This window comes from Urocitellus parryii, chromosome 2, assembly GCF_045843805.1.
Source record: "Urocitellus parryii isolate mUroPar1 chromosome 2, mUroPar1.hap1, whole genome shotgun sequence".
NCBI classification, from domain to species: domain Eukaryota; kingdom Metazoa; phylum Chordata; class Mammalia; order Rodentia; family Sciuridae; genus Urocitellus; species Urocitellus parryii.
Genome location: NC_135532.1, coordinates 91,273,883 through 91,293,322, shown reverse-complemented (window position 1 = coordinate 91,293,322; position 19,440 = coordinate 91,273,883). Strand labels below are relative to the sequence as shown.

At 37.8% G+C, this 19,440-nt stretch overlaps 1 pseudogene; it reads right to left on the bottom strand.

Moving 5' to 3' along the window:
- Positions 1 to 3,068: 3,068 nt before the first annotated feature.
- LOC113179379 (cyclic AMP-dependent transcription factor ATF-3 pseudogene) lies at positions 3,069 to 3,648 on the bottom strand (annotated as a pseudogene).
- Positions 3,649 to 19,440: the final 15,792 nt, after the last annotated feature.

Here is a 19,440-nt window from a genome sequence, read left to right as displayed (position 1 = left end):
TGGTAGATAGGGATGAGGTATGGATTGAAAAGGAAGCACTTGGTTTATGCATTAGTTTTTGCATTTGAAATGTACATGAGAAGAGTGATTAGAAAAAAATCTGGAGTTGGGTGTTTGGCCAACAGTAACATGAGGACATGCTGTGAAAGTCAATCTCTTCACAGAGCATTTAAATAGACCATCTGTTTTAGTAAACTTTTTTTTTCTTCTGTGAACAAAAGATCTGACAAAAACAACATAGAGGAGGAAATTTTTATTTTGGGGGCTCAGGGTTTCAGAGGTCTCGGCCCTAAAGATGGTTGGTTCCATTCTTTGGGGCTTGAGGTGAGGCTGAACATCATGGTGGAAGGGTGTGGTAGAGGAAAGTTGCTCAAGACATCACACCAAGAAGCAGAGAGAGGATTCTCTTTATGGACAAAATATAAAACCAAAGGGCATGCCCCTAGTGACCTACCTCCTCCATACACACTCTATTTGCCTACAGTCACCACTCAGTTAATCCCTATCCAGGGATTAATTTACTGATTGTGTTATGGCTTTTATAACCCAATCATTTTATCTCTAAACTTTCTTTTCTCTCTTTCTCTCTTTCTTTCTTTCTTCCTTTTTTTGTGCTAGGGATTAAACCCAAAGGCACTTAATGACTGAGCCACATCCCCAACCCTTTTGAAATTTTGTGACAGGGTCTCACTAAGTTGCTTATGGCCTATGTTTCCAAGGATGGCTTTAACTTATGATACTTCTGCCTCAGCCTTCCAAGCCAATGAGGTTATAGGTGTGTGCCATCATACCCAGCCTCCCTAAATTTTCTTGCATTGTCTCACCCATGAGCTTTTGGGGGACATCACATACCTAAATCATAATACCATTATCTCTTAGATGACAAACAGAAAACAAGATTTAATTAGAATAGTGGTGGAGTTTAAAGGATGCTGAATTAACAGATTCTATGGGTCTTCTATGCTAAATTGGGATACTAATGCTGAAGGAAGACCATTACACCAAGGAAGGGATTATACAGTGGGATTTTCTTAAGACTCTCAAACTCCCAGATTCCCCTAAAACATCCTTCAGTCCTATAGAAATAGTTCTACCTTTGCTAGAGGACAGTGATATCCCATTTTCTTCTTGTCAAACAAAGGTCTCCTAAAAAGTCAATCTCATCTCAGATTCTACTGTGTCCCACTTCATGGCCTTTGTACCAATAATTAGGTTCAGGTCCCAGCAGAGTCTTAGTAAGAAAATAAAGTCACTGCTGTGGGAGAAAATAACTGATTGATCAACTGAGCTGCATAATATGTCCAATTTGTATTGACAGAAATTAACTATCATGTGATGCTGGCCCATAAATGCTGCTGGGAGGGTTCTTTGAGGACTTACAAGGTATTGTCATAGTTAATAATTGGATGCTGTGACTTCTTTGGAAAATACGGATAGTCATGAGTTTCAGCAAAAGAGAAGAAAGAATTGAATTATTGTGACTTCAGGGAACTCACTTGCTGATTATGTTCCCAGAGAGGGTCCACAAGCCACTCCCCTCACAAAAGCAATATAGAATGTACTAGTAAGGTGAGCACAGCATCACTAAAAGGCTTTGTCCTCTCATGTTCCCAGGTGAGGACAAGAGAGCTTCCAAGAAACTTATTTCCTTAATGCCATTGAGGATCTAGAATTTCATGTAACAGGGATCATATGATAACATTTTATTGTTAGAAGCAAGAGGGGTGTAGTTGCTGAAAGGGGAAACAAGGCTGACTTTGCAATTTGGGGCCTTGATCTACAAGGATTTGGGTCAGTAGCAAATAGGACTTATTCCTAGAAATGAGATTAGATGAGCACCAAGTGATGATACTGATCACCTTTTTTTTTTGGTCCAAAGTTTATTATATTAACAGGTTAAGGATACTAGGATAAATAATATTTTCTCTTACAGAAAATTGTAATGATACTATTGAGAAAGCTTAAACACTGAGGATTTCATAGAAACATCAGAATTTTATCAGACAGTAGCCATAGTCCTGTGAGCAGTGTGAGTGACATCTCACAGCTGCAAATGCTCTGGGCCAGATTTCTTAAGACAGATACATGACAAAAACAATGCCATTAACATCCAGTAATGCTAAAGCCTGGGTATTAACAGGCTTTAAACATGCATCTCCACTGACCAGATTTTACCACTAGAAAAGGAAAATGGAATATTCTTTGGCTCTTCCACTAGAGATAACTCTTGACAAAGTCACTGAGTAGATAGACCTAATTTCCTTTGGAAATTGGACTTTCTTTCTGCATACTTCCTGTGACATTGTAACTGAGCTGCAACAGAGGACCCACTGTAACACCCATAGATTTCCCCTTAACACCTGGGTGCCAAGGGAAAAAGGAGGCCTTCTCTTTGACACAAACTTGCTCTGCTGGTCAACAGGACAATTCTGCTCTCCTGGAGCTGGAAAGCTCTTCTGGGGACCCAAACATTTTTGTAAGATACTGCCCATGGAGATGGACCCTCCAGACTCTTAGAAACCAGATCTGAGGAAAACCACGGAAAAGTTACACATCAGTGTTGTATGAAACAAACATCAAAAGAACATAATACCTAGTTTTGAAACGAATGCCTTGCACACAGTAATCCCAGGATAAACAGCATATGCTCTAAAAAGCACAACCCTGGCCATTGTACAACTTCAATAAGTGTTGTTCTCACTCCATGTCTCCTATGAGCAACAGCGGCAGCTGAAGTGGAGGAGATGTGCCATTCCATCCCCCCAAGGTACAGATAATTTTGCTTGAATCCTAATGGTGGGCATCCTGGTTCTTGTAGAACCTACATGAAAGCAGACAGGACCCTAATCAGGGGCCATCTGGAACATCTAAGAACAGCCACTATGTGAAGGCCTAAATCCTGGAGCTGAAGCAAAGGATGCTCTTGCCCGCTGGTCTAAAGTTCATTCTGCAGCAGAGTGGGAAGGCCCAGTAGAATCACTCACCATGGGCCCTCCTGCCTCAGTGGTTCTCAGCTGCTGGGATTCTAGAGGTGCACAGGTAGTCGGTTTTCCAATGGCATCAGGGCTTTAGATGGGAAAGGAGTATTTGATGAGGACTCCCCAGTTGCTGTTTAGTGTTCCTTCTTTTATCTGTTGGATAAAGAGGTTTCTCTCATCTTCTGGAGTCTGCCCATTCTGAGCCCAGACAATACACATGGACTGACACAGGTTGAGCATGTATATCAAATACTACTTCTCATTCTTCAGCTCCTCAATTTGGGCCTTTAGTTCGGCATTCAGACTTTCCAGCTTCTCTGACTGCAGGCACTCCATCTTTTCCTTTTGCTTGTTTTGGCACTTGGTGGCTGTGATCTTATTTCTTTCCCACTGCCTCTTTTTCCTTTCATCATCCTCAGGAGCTACCTCAGCTTTTGTGACTGACATCTCCAGTGGTCTGTCGCTGATCATGACTGACTTCAGTGCAGAGGACATCCAATGGCAGAGGTGCCTGTTCTGGATGGCAAACCTCAACTCTTCCTTGACAAAGGGTGTTTGTCAGGTTAGCAAAATCCTCAAATATCAGTAACCCAGGAGGGGACAGGCAGGGCACGATGGCGGAGGCACTGACTCCCAAGGCAGAGACCTGCTCTGGGTGTTGAAGCATCATTTTGCTCCAGTCTACGCTGGGTCGGGCTGTTTTTCTGTCCCGCCATCGATCAGTTGAGCACCCAGGACTCACAGCCAGCGCGCGGGCTGGCGGGTCACAGAGCAGGGAGAGAGCTGTGTAGTGCTCCCTTGGCGGAGTGACTGTGATACTGATCACCTTCTATAACCAGAAATAATAAAGAGCATGTGTGCAAAAGACTCATATAGGTTACCTAGCAGAAAATCATGATCCCTCACACAATTTTGATATCTAAACTAGTTCTTGAACACAAAGCCCATTGTTTGAATGAGGACCTGGATATCCTTGAGAATGGAACCCACAGAGCCCCTGTGAGTATAGAAAACATATCTACCCAATCTTTGCCCAATAGGATCTGTAGCCATGGGTCCAATTAACTATTCACTTTGGAAAAGGGTACACCCAAATCTTTTTGAGGAATGTTGGATATAGAAATTATGCCTTCATTTCTCCCTAATAACAGGGAGATGTAAAGATCAACCATAGTCCCCATGTTAAACTGGGGTATGTGAAGACCAAATGATGGATGGAGGCTAAGTCAAACCATAAGGTAGGTCTAATATGTGTAATTTCCTGCCATTGGAGGAAATAAATGATTGATCAGATGAGCAGGGTGATGTGTCTAATTTGTATTGACAGAAATTGATGGTCATGTGATGCTGGCCCTTAACCGTTGTTGGGAGGGCTCTTTTAGGACTTGACAAAATATTGACAAATTTTTGTTAAATACTTTACAAATCCTTATCAAATACTTGACAAATCTTAAAAACTTATCTCATTGTTATTTCTCTGGAGTATGACTTTTAAAATTATGAAGGAAATACCTATAATATAGAAAAGCATACATACTGGTTGGTAGGACCTATAAAGTAAATTCATTATGGCAAGTAGTACCAAGAGATTACTCCTGAAACTTCCTGACTGATCAAAGTATTGTAAATCAGAGTAATACTTTATTCAGGTAGCCTTAAAGATAAAAGGTATGTAGGAAAGAACATGTATAGTTAATATAAAAATAAGATGGATCACAGCAGATGAGAGTCAACTCTCACAAACCGAACATGTGGTTACTTCATGCTCAGCTATTGTGTAGATGTGTTAATCTTACAGGAACAGATCATCAGACTCTAGTGAATGATTATATTTCTAAATAATGTGTTCTTTTAATAGGCAGAATTAATATTATTAAAATGGCTATATTACCAAAAGCACTTTACAGATTTAATGCAATTCCCATCAAAATCCCAATGGCATTCCTTGCAGAAATAGAAAAAGCAATCATGAAATTCATCTGGAAAAATAATAGACCCAGAATAGCTAAAGTAATTCTAAGCAGGAAGAGTGAAACTGGTGGTATCGAGATACCAGATTTTTAACTATACTACAGAGCAATAGTAACAAAAACAGCATGGTACTGGCACCAAAACAGGCTGGTAGACCAATAGTACAGAATAGAGGACACAGAGACAAATCCACAAAATTACAACTACCTTATATTAGACAAAGGTGCTAAAAGCATGCAATGGAGAAAGGATAGCATGGTGCTGGGAGAACTGGAAATCCATATGCAACAAAATGAAATTGAATCCCTTTCTCTCACCATGCACAAAAGTCAACTCAAAATGGATCCAGGAGCTAGGAATCAAACCAGAGACTCTGTGTCTAATAGAAGAAAAAGTTGGCCCCAATCTTCATCACATGGGGGCAGGCCCCATATTCCTTAATAAGACACCTATAGCACAAGAGTTAAAACCAAGAATCAACAAATGGGACAAATTCAAACTAAAATTTTTTTCTCAGCAAGAGAAATAATATGTGAGGTGAATAGGGAGCCTACATCCTGGGAACAAATTTTTACCCCTCACACATCAGATAGAGCTCTAAACTCTAGAGTATACAAAGAACTCAAAAAGTTAAACAACAACAATAAAAAATAACCCAATCAACAAATGGGTCAAGGACCTGAACAGACACTTCTCAGAAGAGGATATACAATCAATCAACAAATACATGAAAAAATGCTCACCATCTCTAGCAGTCAGAGAAGTGCAAATTAAAACTACTCTAAGATACCATCTCACTCCAATAAGAATGGCAGCCATTATGAAGTCAAACAACAATAAGTGCTGGTGAGGATACAGGCGCGGGGGGGGGGAAGTTACACTCATACATTGCTGGTGGGACTGCAAATTGGTGCAGCCAATTTGGAAAGCAGTATGGAGATTCCTTGGAAAGGAACCACCATTTTGGTTCCACCATTTGACCCAGCTATTCCCCTTCTCAGACTATACCCAAAAGACCTAAAAAGAACATACTACAGAGACACAGCCACATCAATGTTTATAGTAGCACAATTCACAATAGCTAGACTGTGGAACCAACCTAGATGCCCTTCAATAGATGAATGGATAAAAAAATGTGGCATTTATACACAATGGAATATTACTCAGCACTAAAAAAATAACAAGATCATGGCATTTGCAGGGAAATGGATGGCATTAGAGCAGATTGTGCTAAGTGAAGTTAGCCAATCCTTAAAAAACAAATGCCGAATGTCTTCTCTGATATAAAGGGGGTGACTCAAATTGGGATAGGGAGGAAGAGCATGAGAAGAAGATTACCACTAAATAGGGAAGAGAGGTGGGATGGAAAAGGAGGGAGAAGGGAAGTTGCATGGAAGATGGAAGGAGATCCTCATCGTAATACAGAATACATGTATGATGTTGTGAGGAGAAAAAGAAAAAAAAAAGTGGGTCACATTAGATTGGATAGAGAGAAGTGATGGGAGGGGAGGTGAGGGGAAGGGGGGTTAGGGAGGGCAGCAGAATAAAATAGACATTATTATTGCTGTATGTAGAAAGGTGACCGCATGACCAATGTGATTCTGCAACCTGTACAATCAGAAAAATGAGAAATTATACCCCATTTGATTCAAATGTATGAATTGTCAAGATCATTGTACTGTCCTGTGTAGCTAATAAAAAAATAAAATAAAATGAAAAAAATGTGTTCTTTTAAATCCCTGTCAGGAAAGAAGATAAAAAGCAATTTTCATTTTTTTTGGTAAGAAAGCTACTCACATTCACTCTTTTCACAGGCTATGATAGTTTTTCTGCAAAGTATAACCTGAAGGGATCTAAATCTTTTTGACATTCTTCTATATTGATTACAACATGCTAGTTGGTTCTCATAAATAACATATGAGAAGTTCTTTGAATGACCTGACAAAACAAGTGTGTATCAGAGAGTATGATAAACATTAAAAGCGCTCCCTCTTTTCACTTCTAAATAATGCAATGATGGTATAGGTCAGTTGTAGATTCTGTAGTTAGTGTACAAGAGGCTCTGGGTTCATTCCCAAGCACAAAATATAATTATAATAATTTGAAATATTTAATAGAGTTCAATCCCCCAGAACTTCCTTTGCACTTAACTTAGGGGTTATTTTTATGTAGTTATATTAGCAACAGTTTTGGAAATCCCAATAAATATTTCCTTTTTGCTAAAATGGCATTGAAAGAGAAATCAGGTGGGAGAAAAAAATTTCCCTTATTTACTTCTATTTCCTTCGAAGCTACATTACACACTATTTTTTTGTTCTTTTTCACTGTTTATATCATACACTCCTGATTTGCTAAGTGTTGTGAGAAAGTATATAGAAGTATATATTCAAGAAAATTTATCCTTCAGGGAACCATAATTCTATATGGAAAGTGGAATTAGATTCTCTATGCATATTAATTGCACCTGAGGATATTTGCACCCCATTACTGGAAATTTCTGAAAAGTTTATCTTTTAGTTATTTTTGACAGTCTTTGGGCATTTTCATTAACCATTAGCAATTGTTTATGGTGTCCATCAGTGGATGGATGGATAAAGAAAATATGGTGTATATATACATTAAGGAGTTTTATTCAGTCATAAAGAAGAATGAAATTAAGTCATTTGCAGGAAAATGGATGGAACTTGAGAACATTATGTTAAGTGAAATAAGCCAAACTCTGAAAATCAAGGGTCATATGTTTTCTCACATATGTGAATGCTAGAGAAGAAAAAAGGAAAATAAAGAATGGAAGGGAGGCTAATCAGAGTAAGAAGAAAAGGATGAGGGAGAAGGAAGAGTGGAGAGAAAGAGGAACTACTGGAAAATGATATCGACCAAATTATATTGTTGTATTGTCTACATGTATAAATAAGTACCAATGAATCATGCTATTATGTATGATTATGATATATCATAAAAATATGAATAAAAGCTTTGTGATGGAGTTTTTTGGTCTTCTAAATATAAATAATATTGTTGGAAACAGAGATAATTTGAGCTCTTCTTTTCTTATTTGTATTCCTTTAATTTCTTTCTTTTGCTTAATTGTCCTGGCTAGAGTTTCATGGAAAATGTTGACTGAAGGTGGTGACATAGGGCATCCCTGTCTTATTCCAGTTTTATAGGGAATACTTTTCAGTTTTTCTCCATTTAGAATGATGTTGGCCTTGGGTTTGATGCATATAGCTTTTACAATATTGAAGTGTGTTCTTATTAATCTCAGACTTTCTATGTTTTGAACATGAATAGATGCTGTATTTTATCAAATGCTTTTTCTTCATCTACTGAGGAAATTTTGTGATTCTTGTCTTTAAGTCTATTTATGTGATGAATTATATTTATTGATTTCAGTATGTTCAACCAATCTTGCATCACTGGGATGAAACCCAGTGATGATCATGGTGCACTATCTTTTTAATTTTTTGTATGCAAGTTACCAGTATTAAGAATTTTTGCATCCAAATTCATCAAGGATATTAGTATGAAGTCTTTTTTCCTTGATGGGTCTTTGTCTGGTTTTGGTATCAGAGTGATATTCATAGAATGAATTTGGAAGGGTTCCTTTTTTATTTCATGGAATAATTTGAGGAGGATTGGTGTTAGTTCTTCTTTAAAGGTCTGGTAGACTTGGATGAGAATCCATTTGGTCCTGGGCTTTTATTTGTTGGAGGGCTTTTTGATGGCATCTTCAATTGCATTACTTTAAATAGATCTGTCTAAATTTCCTATGTCCTCCTGATTCAATTTGGGTAGGTCATAGTCATATGTCTCTAGGAATTTGTCTAACACCCATAAATCAATTGCATTTATATATACCAGTGATGAATCAGCTGAAAGAGAAATCAGGTAAACTATTCCAATTCACAATAGCCTCTAAAAGAAAAACAATCAATCTAATAAAAAGTGATGAAATATTTATTAAAAACTATAGAACAATAAAGAAATTGAAGAAGACCTTAAAAGATGGAAAGATCTCCCATGTTCTTGGATAGGCAGAATAAATATTGCCAAATGGCTATACTACCAAAAGTGTGATACAAATTTAATACATTTCCTATTAAAATTCCAGTGATGTTCTTTATAGAAATAGAAAAAAGCAGTCATGAAATTCATTTGGAAAAATAAGAGACCCAGAATAGCCAAAGCAATCCTTAGTGAGAAAAATGAAGCAGGAGGCAACACAATGCCAGATCTTAAATTATGCTATGGAACTATAGTAACAAAACAGTAGGGTATTGACATCAAAACAGGCATGAAGACCAATGGAAGAGAATAGAAGATGCAGAAAAACCCACATAAATACAGTTATCTCATACTAGACAAAGGTACCAAAAACATACATTGTAGAAAAGGTAGCTTTTTCAATAATTGTGCTGGGAAAACCGGAAATCCATAGGTAGTAGGTTTAAATTTAACCCCTATCTCTCATGCTGAACAAAACTGAACTTGAAGTGGATCAAAGAGCTAGGTATTAGACCAGAAATGCTGCTGTGCAGGGTTTACTAGAAAAAAAAGTAGGCCCAACTCTCCAACATGTTGGTTTAGAAACTGACTTCCTCAATAAGACTCTAAAGTGTAAGAAGTAAAATAAAAAATTAATAAATGGGATTGTATCAAATGGAAAAGTTTCTTCACAGTAAAGAAAAAAATCAAGAATGTGAAGAGAAAACCTACAGAATGGGAGAAAAATCTTTGCCAACCACACCTTAGATAAGGGATTAATTTTGAGGATACACAAGAAATTAAAAATCTTAACACTTAAAAAAAAACCCCAAATAAGCCAATCAATAAGTGGGCAAAGGAACTGAACAGACACTTCTCAAAAGAAGAAGTATGATTATTTAACAAATATATGTGAAAATGTTCAATATCATATCTAGCAGTTATAGAAATGCAATTTACAACCAGTTTGAGATTTCACTCCACTCCAATCAGAATTACAATTAAAAGGAATACAAGTAATAATAAATATTGGCGAGGATGTGGGGGAAAGAGTATACTCACATTGTTGGTAGTACTGCAGATTAGAGCAATGACTCTGTAAAGCAGTATGACAATTCCTCAAGAAACTAGGATTGGAACTACCATATAACCCAGTTATCCCACTCTTTGATATATATTCAAAGGAGTTAAAAATCAGCATACTACTGTGATGCAGTCATATCAATGTTCATAGCAGCACAATTTGTGATAGCTAAGCTATGGAACCAACCTATGTGACCTTACCAAATGAATGGATAAAGAAAGTATAGTATATATACACTATGGAATATGAATCAGCCATAAATAAGAATGACATTATGACATTTGTTGGTATGTGGATGAAACTGAAGGCTCATGATAAATAAAATAAGCCAATTCCCAAAACTCAAAGGTTGAATATTCTCTCTCCCCACAACAAGGGGAAGGAGGGGAAGAATAGAAGTTCATTGAATTAGATAAAGGAAAATGAAAGAAAAACAGGGTAGTAATAGGAATGATAGGGAATGAATCTGAGACAACTTTCCTATGTACATATATGAATATGCAACAGTGAAACTCCACATCATACACATCTACAAGTCAGTGATCCTAATTAGAATAGATATATTCCATGCTTGTATAAATAGATCAAAATAGATTCTACTTTCATATATAATTAAAAAGAACAAGTAAAAAAAATATAGAAAAAAGTGTGATGTTGTCTTTGAGTTTATCATATATAACCTTATGATGTTGAGGTCAATGGCTTCTATCCCCAGTTTCTTCTTCTTTTTTGTCAAAATGGGACCTGAGTTTTGCTGAGGGTTTTTTTTATCCATTGAAATGATCATGTGATTTTTTCTTAATTCTATTTACATAAATTACGTTATCAATTTGTGCATTTTGAATAATCTTTGCATAGATAGACCTGGAATTAAACCAAATTGATTATCATGTACAAGATTCTCAATGTATTTTTGATGCAGATTGTTATTTTTAAATATTTTTATTAGTTGTCCATGGATCTTTATTTTATTTACTTATTTATATGTGGTGCTAAGGATTGAATCCGGTGCCTCGAACATGCCAGACAAATGCTCTATCACTGAGCCACAACCCCAGCCCCTGATGTGGATTGTTAACATTTAATTATGGATTTTTGCATCTATGTTCATCAGGGAAACTGGTCTGTAGGTTTTTTTCCTTAGACATGTCCTTATCTGGATTTGGTATACAGGTGATACTGGCTTTATAACATGAATTTGGAAGTATTCCCCTTTCTGCTTTGTGTTTCCTAGAATAATTTAAGGAGCACTGACATTGTTTCATAATTTAGGTCTTTCTTTTTCTTTTGGTTATTTGGCTAAATATTTGTCAATCTTGTTTGTTTTTCCAAAGAACCAACTCTTTGTTATATTAGTCCTTTGAATTTTAAAATTCTCTATTTCATTAATTTCAGCTTTAATCCTATTTCTTTTCTTCTAGTGGTTTTAGAGTTGATTTGGTCATGCTAAAGGCCTTAAGGCCTTAAGAATGAGCATTAGGTTGTTTATTTGGGATTTTTTTAAATGGAGGCAATCAATGCTATAAAATTTCCTCTTAGAACTGCCTTCATTGTGTTCCAGAGATACTGATATGTTGCATATTTATTCTTGTCTTATTCTAGGAATTTAAAAAAATTTCCCATTATTTCTTTGATGTCTCATTTATTGTTCAGAAGTGATTGTTCAGTTTCCATGTGTTTATGTAGTTTCTATAGCTTTTATTGAGTTTGATATTTTTTGGTTCTCTATATTTGGCATTTTAATTATAAAGTGATGGAGAGGTTCTTTTCTGAGTATATTTGAGGTTCTGAATGTCTCCTGTGTCTTGAAATTCATCACAATCCCAAGGTTTAGAAAAATTTCTGCTATTATTTCACTGAAATAATATTTCAATGTCATTAGCCTGAGTCTCAGTTTCTTCTTTACTTCTTTTAATGTTGTCCCAGAGTTTTTGTATATTCAGATCATGGTTTCTTTCTTTATTTCTCTTTCTTTCTTTCCTTTTTTATTAATGCTGAATGTTCAAATTCATATACCTTATCTTTAAGGTCTGAAATACTGTATTCTCTGTGATCTAATCTATTGATGAAACTTCCAGCTGATTTTTAAATTTGATTTGTTTAGTCTTTCATTTCAAGGCTTTCTTTTAAGTTCTTTTTTGAAATCTTTCTTTATTTAAATGCTGTTTTAATCCTGTGTTTTGTCTATTTGTTCATTCATTAGATCTTCCTTTAGTTATTGATCATTTTCACAATGAGCTTTTGAATTCTTTGTTATTTCATCTATATCAGTATCTATGGATTCAGGAAATTTTGGAGGCATTTGGTTGGCCTATTTCCTCATTTTTTTCAGAAGTCCTAGATTTGCTGATTTTCTGAGATGGAGTCCTCTTCATTTTTTTTTAAAATGTAAGGGCCCTTTAGATATTAGTTATTTTTTTTATAATAAACTCTGGATGAGTGAATGTCTTAACTTCAACACATTTGATCACGTTAAGTTCAACCACCAGTATCACATTAAGAGAAGAGAGTAATAATGGTAATTTGAGAGCAAACCATATATGCTATAAATGTTAGTACTAATGACATGTGATGTAGAACTCTACAACTCTATTTACCAAGGAGAAAAGTGGGTGAGAAAAAAATAAAAATTAATTTTGTATTTACACAGTGACCTGGGAAGTCTGTCTCTCTTTTACTTTCCTGTCTAGTGTCTTTTTAAAATTTTTTTAATTTTTTATTTTTAAAAAATTTTTATTGTTGGTTGTTCAAAACATTACATAGTTCTTGACATATCATATTTCATACTTTGATTCAAGTGGGTTATGAACTCCCATTTTTACCCCGTATACAGATTGCAGAATCACATCAGTTACACATACACTGATTCACATATTGCCATACCAGTGTCTGTTGTATTCTGCTGCCTTTCTTATCCTCTACTATCCCCCCTTCCCTCCACTCCCCTCCCCTCTTCTCTCTCTACCCCATCTATAGTAATTCATTTCTCCCCCTTGTTTTGTTTTTCCCTTTCCCCTCACTTTTTCTTGTATGTAATTCTGTATAACCCTGAGGGTCTCCTTCCATTTCCATGCAATTACCCTTCCATTGATTGACATATTGCCTTTCTAGTGTCTGATGTATTCTGCTGTCTGTCCTATTGTCTACTATCCCCCCTCCCCTCCCCTCCCCTCCCCTTTTCTCTCTCTACCCCTTCTACTGTAAATCATGACTTCCATTTGTATTCTCTTGACTTACCCCTCCTTACCTCTTATATGACATTTTGTATAACCCTGAGGATCGCCTTCCATTTCCATGCAATTTCCCTTCTCACTCCCTTTCCCTCCCACCTCTCATCCCTGTTTACTGTAAATATTCTTCTCAAGTTCTTCGTCCCTACCCTGTCCTTGTTTACACCCCTTATATCAAAGGAGTCATTTGGTATTTGTTTTTTAAAGATTGACTAGCTTCACTTAGCATAATCTGCTCTAATGCCATCCATTTCCCTCCAAATTCTATAATTTTGTCATTTTTTAATGCAGAGTAATACTCCATAGTGTATAAATGCCACATTTTTTTTATCCATTCATCTATTGAAGGGCATCTAGGCTGGTTCCACAGTCTTGCTATCGTGAATTGAGCTGCTATGAACATCGATGTAGCAGTTTCCCTGTAGCATGCTCTTGTTAGGGCTTTAGGGAATAGACCGAGAAGGGGAATAGCTGGGTCAAATGGTGGTTCCATTCCCAGCTTTCCGAGAAATCTCCATACTGCTTTCCAAATTGGCTGCACCAATTTGCAGTCCCACCAGCAATGAACAAGAGTGCCCTTTTCCCCGCATCCTCTCCAGCACTTATTGTTGTTTGACTTCCTAATGGCTGCCAGTCTTACTGGAGTGAGATGGTATCTTAGGGTAGTTTTGATTTGCATTTCTCTGACTGCTAGCGATGGTGAGCATTTTTTCATGTACTTGTTGATTGATTGTATGTCCTCCTCTGAGAAGTGTCTGTTCAGGTCCTTGGCCCATTTATTGATTGGGTTATTTGTTATCTTATTGTCTAATTTTTTGAGTTCTTTGTATATTCTGGTTATTAGGGCTCTATCTGAAGTGTGTGGAGTAAAGATTTGTTCCCAGGATGTAGGCTCCCTATTTATCTCTCTTATTGTTTCTTTTGCTGAGAAAAAACTTTTTAGTTTGAGTAAGTCCCATTTGTTGATTCTATTTGTTAACTCTAGCGCTATGGGTGTCCTATTGAGGAATTTGGAGCCCGATCCCACAGCGTGTAGATCATAACCAACTTTTTCTTCTATCAGATGCCGTGTCTCTGATTTAATATCAAGCTCCTTGATCCATTTTGAGTTAACTTTTGTGCACGGCGAGAGATAGGGATTCAGATTCATTTTGGTGCAAATGGATTTCCAGTTTTCCCAGCACCATTTGTTGAAGATGCTATCCTTCCTCCATTGCATGCTTTTAGCCCCTTTATCAAAAATAAGATAGTTGTAGTTTTGTGGATTGGTTACTGTGTCCTCTATTCTGTACCATTGGTCCACCCGCCTGTTTTGGTACCAGTACCATGCTGTTTTTGTTACTATTGCTCTGTAGTATAGTTTGAAGTCTGGTATCGCTATACCGCCTGATTCACACTTCCTGCTTAGTATTGTTTTTGCTATTCTGGGTCTTTTATTATTCCATATGAATTTCATGATTCTTTTATCTATTTCTACAAGATATGCTGTTGGGATTTTGATTGGCATTGCATTGAACTTATAGAGAACTTTTGGTAATATCGCCATTTTGATGATGTTAGTTCTGCCTATCCATGAGCAGGGTATGTTTTTCCATCTTCTAAGGTCTTCTTCTATGTCTTTCTTTAGGGTTCTGTAATTTTCATTGTATAAATCTTTCACCTCTTTTGTTAGGTTGATTCCCAAGTATTTTATTTTTTGGGGGGATATTGTGAATGGAGTAGTTGTCCTCATTTCCGTTTCAGAGGATTTGTCGCTGATATACAGGAATGCCTTTGATTTATGCGTGTTGATCTTATATCCTGCCACTTTGCTGAATTCATTTATTAGCTCTAATAGCTTCTTTGTAGACCCTTTTGGGTCTGCTAGGTATAGAATCATATCATCTGCAAATAGTGATAATTTAAGTTCTTCTTTTCCTATTTTTATGCCTTTAATTTCTTTTGACTGTCTAATTGCTCTGGCCAGTGTTTCGAGGACTATGTTGAACAGAAGTGGTGAGAGAGGGCATCCCTGTCTTGTACCAGATCTTAGAGGGAATGCCTTCAATTTTTCTCCATTCAGAATGATGCTGGCCTGTGGCTTATCATAGATTGCTTTTACAATGTTGAGGTATGATCCTGTTATCCCTAATTTTTCTAGCGTTTTGAACATAAAGGGATGTTGTACTTTGTCGAATGCTTTTTCTGCATCTATTGAGATGATCATATGGTTCTTATTTTTAAGTCTATTGATGTGGTGAATAACATTTATTGATTTCCGTATATTAAACCAGCCTTGCATCCCAGGGATGAATCCTACTTGATCATGATGTATAATTTTTTTGATATGCATTTGAATCCGATTCGCCAGAATTTTATTGAGGATTTTTGCGTCAAGGTTCATTAGAGATATTGGTCTGTAGTTTTCCTTCTTTGATGTGTCTTTGTCTGGTTTCGGAATCAGGGTGATGTTGGCCTCGTAGAATGAATTTGGAAGTTCTCCCTCTTTTTCTATTTCCTGAAATAGCTTGAAAAGTATTGGTGTTAGTTCCTCTTTAAAGGTTTTGTAAAACTCTGCTGTATACCCATCCGGTCCTGGGCTTTTCTTAGTTGGTAGTCTTTTGATGGTTTCTTCTATTTCCTCTATTGTTATTGGTCTGTTTAGGTTGTCTATATCCTCCTGGCTCAATCTGGGCAGATCATAGGACTCAAGGAATTTATCTATGCCTTCACTATCTTCTATTTTATTGGAGTATAAGGATTCAAAGTAATTTCTGATTATCTTCTGTATTTCTGAAGTGTCTGTTGTGATATTGCCTTTTTCATCCCATATGCTAGTAATTTGGGTTCTCTCTCTTCTTCTCTTCGTTAGCATGGCTAAGGGTCTGTCAATTTTATTTATTTTTTCAAAGAACCAGCTTTTAGTTTTGTCAATTTTTTCAATTGTTTCTTTTGTTTCAATTTCATTAATTTCAGCTCTGATTTTAATTATTTCTTGCCTTCTACTTCTTTTGCTGTTGTTTTGCTCTTCTTTTTCTAGGATTTTGAGATGAAGTATGAGATCATTTATTTGTTGGTTTTTTCTTTTTTTGAGGAATGAACTCCAAGCAATGAATTTTCCTCTTAGAACTGCTTTCAATGTGTCCCATAGATTCCGATATGTTGTGTCTGTGTTTTCATTTAACTCTAGGAAGTTTTTAATTTCCTCCTTGATGTCTTCTAAAACCCATTGATCACTCAGCAACCTATTGTTCATTCTCCAGGTGATGCTTGCTTTTTCCTTTCTTCTTTTATCATTGATTTTCAGTTTCATTCCATTATGATCAGATAAGATGCATGGTATTATCTCTACCCCTTTGTATTGTCTAAGAGTTGCCCTGTGACATAGTATATGGTCTATTTTTGAGAAGGTTCCATGTGCTGCTGAGAAAAAAGTGTAGCTACTTGATGTTGGGTGGTATAGTCTATATATGTCAATTAAGTCTAGGTTGTTAATTGTGTTATTGAGTTCTATAGTTTCCTTATTTAACTTTTGTTTGGAAGATCTGTCCAGTGGTGAGAGAGGTGTGTTGAAGTCTCCCATGATTATTGTATGGTGGTCTTTTAGACTCTTGAACTTGAGAAGAGTTTGCTTGATGAACACAGCTGCACCATTATTTGGGGCATATATATTTATGATTGTTATGTCTTGTTGGTGTATGGTTCCCTTGAGCAGTATGAAGTGTCCTTCTATATCCCTTTTGATTAGTTTTGGCTTGAAATCTATTTTATTAGATATGAGTATGGACACTCCTGCTTGTTTCCGCGGTCCATATGAGTGATATGATTTTTCCCAACCTTTCACCTTCAGTCTATGTATATCTTTTCCTATCAAATGCGTCTCCTGTAGACAGCATATTGTTGGGTCTTGTTTTTTGATCCATTCTACTAGCCTGTGTCTCTTAATTGGTGAGTTTAAGCCATTAACATTTAGGGTTATTATTGAGATATGGTTTGTTCTTCTATCCATATTTGTTTATTGATGTTACTAAACCTGATTTGTTATCCTCTTTGACTACTTTCCCCCCTTTACTGTCCTACCTCCCATTGTTGGTTTTCAATGTTGTTTTCCATTTCCTCTTCCTGTAATGTTTTGCCAAGGATTTTTTGAAGAGATGGTTTTCTAGCTGCGAATTCTTTTAACTTTTGTTTATCGTGGAAGGTTTTAATTTCATCTTCTAATCTGAAGCTTAATTTCGCCGGATACACGATTCTTGGTTGGAGCCCATTTTCTTTCAGTGTTTGAAATATGTTATTCCAGGATCTTCTAGCTTTCAGAGTCTGTGTTGAGAGATCAGCTGTTATCCTGATTGGTTTACCCCTAAATGTAATCTGCTTTCTTTCTCTTGCAGCTTTTAAAATTCTCTCCTTATTCTGTATGTTGGACATCTTCATTATAATGTGTCTAGGTGTGGATCTCTTATGATTTTGCACATTCGGCGTCCTGTAGGCTTCTAGGATTTGGGATTCTGTCTCAATCTTCAATTCTGGGAAGTTTTCTCGTATTATTTCACTGAATAGACTGTTTATTCCTTTGGAATGGAGCTCTGTGCCTTCCTGTATCCCAATGACTCTTAAATTTGGTCTTTTGATATTGTCCCATAATTCTTGGATGTTCTGCTCATGGTTTCTTAGCAGACTTGCTGAGCTGTCTATGTTCTTTTCCAGTTGAAATACTTTGTCTTCATTGTCTGATGTTCTCTCTTCTAAGTGATCTACTCTGCTGGTAGTATTCTCAATTGAGTTTTTAAGTTGGTTTATTGTTTCCTGCATTTCTAGAATTTCAATTTGTTTGTTTTTTATTACTTCTATCTCCCTGTGAAATTGATCTTTTACTTCCTGGATTTGTTTGTCAATGTGATCTTTCATTGTCTGATTTTGCTGTCTCATGTCTTCCTTGAGACTCCAGATCATCTGAAGCATATATATCCTGAACTCTTTATCTGATATTCCATCTGTTGCAGCTATTACCTCTTCTAAAGTTGAGTTGACCTGCATTGCTTGTGGTCCTTTCTTTCCTTGTCTTTTCATACTGCTCGCGTTTCTTTCTGCTTGGTGCAACTGTTGTGTTTTGAAATTTACCCCCTATTTATTTATGTTGCTCTTGTATACTTGAAAAGTCTCCCTTGCAGGTGCGGGCGGCGGCTGTGCCCCTACTCCAATTGGGGTGACGTGTCTACCACGCTGGCGGCTCTCTGGGCCTGTTCCGGGAGTGGAAGGCGGCTCTGCTCTGTCCCTATTCCAATTGGGGTGTCGTGACTACAATGCTGGCAGGTCGCTGGGCCTGTTCCGGGCCTGGGCGGTGGGCTTGGCTGGCGGGATTCCACCTAATGGCAGTCCCTAACCTCCCTGCTTGCTAATTAATGGCTTCTCTGAGGCGCCACGCCTTCTGTAGCTGCGGGGCAGGCCGCGCGAATCAGTTGGCCTGGATCTCCGGGGTCCTGCTGCTGGCTGTTTTGATGTTGCAAGCTGTTGGAGAGTGGTGGTGTATTCTTCAGCTTTCCCGGATGGTGGCCGCTGACTGCCTGGATGCAGTGTCCGCTGTTTTGATGTTGCACTCTGAAGGAGAGTGGCGGTGTATCCTTCAGCTTTCCCGGATGGTGGCCGCTGACTGCCTCGGTGGAGTGTCCGCTGTGGGGGATGGGACTGTACCGCTTCCTTCCCCTTCTGAGATCCCGTGCTCGGCCCAAGGGTCCGTGTGGGCTTGGCTGGTGGGATTCCACCTAATGGCCTTCCCTAACCTCCCTGCTTGCCAATTAATGGCTTCACTGAGGCGCCACGCCTTCTGTAACCGCAGGGCAGGCCACTCGAATCAGTTGGCCTGGATCTCCGGGGCCCTGCTGCAGGCTGCTGGGATCCCTGGCACTCTATCACTTTGATTTTTCCTGCTTGCCCCTTCCCCAGCGCTGGCTAGCCAGGTTTCCTTTTGGCTGCTACTGGGAGGAGGGGTTGGAGGTCAGGTGTCTCTGGTTTCCCCCTAGTCTGTATGGAGGCTCAGCTTGATGCTCCCTCTCCCGGCAAGCCTAGGAGAGATTTTATGCGAATTCCCGCTGTCTGGGGGGTGAGCTGAATGACACCGACCTGTTTTGATGTCGCACTCTGAAGGAGAGTGGCGGTGTATCCTTCAGCTTTCCCGGATGGTGGCCGCTGACTGCCTCGGCGGAGTTTCCGCTGT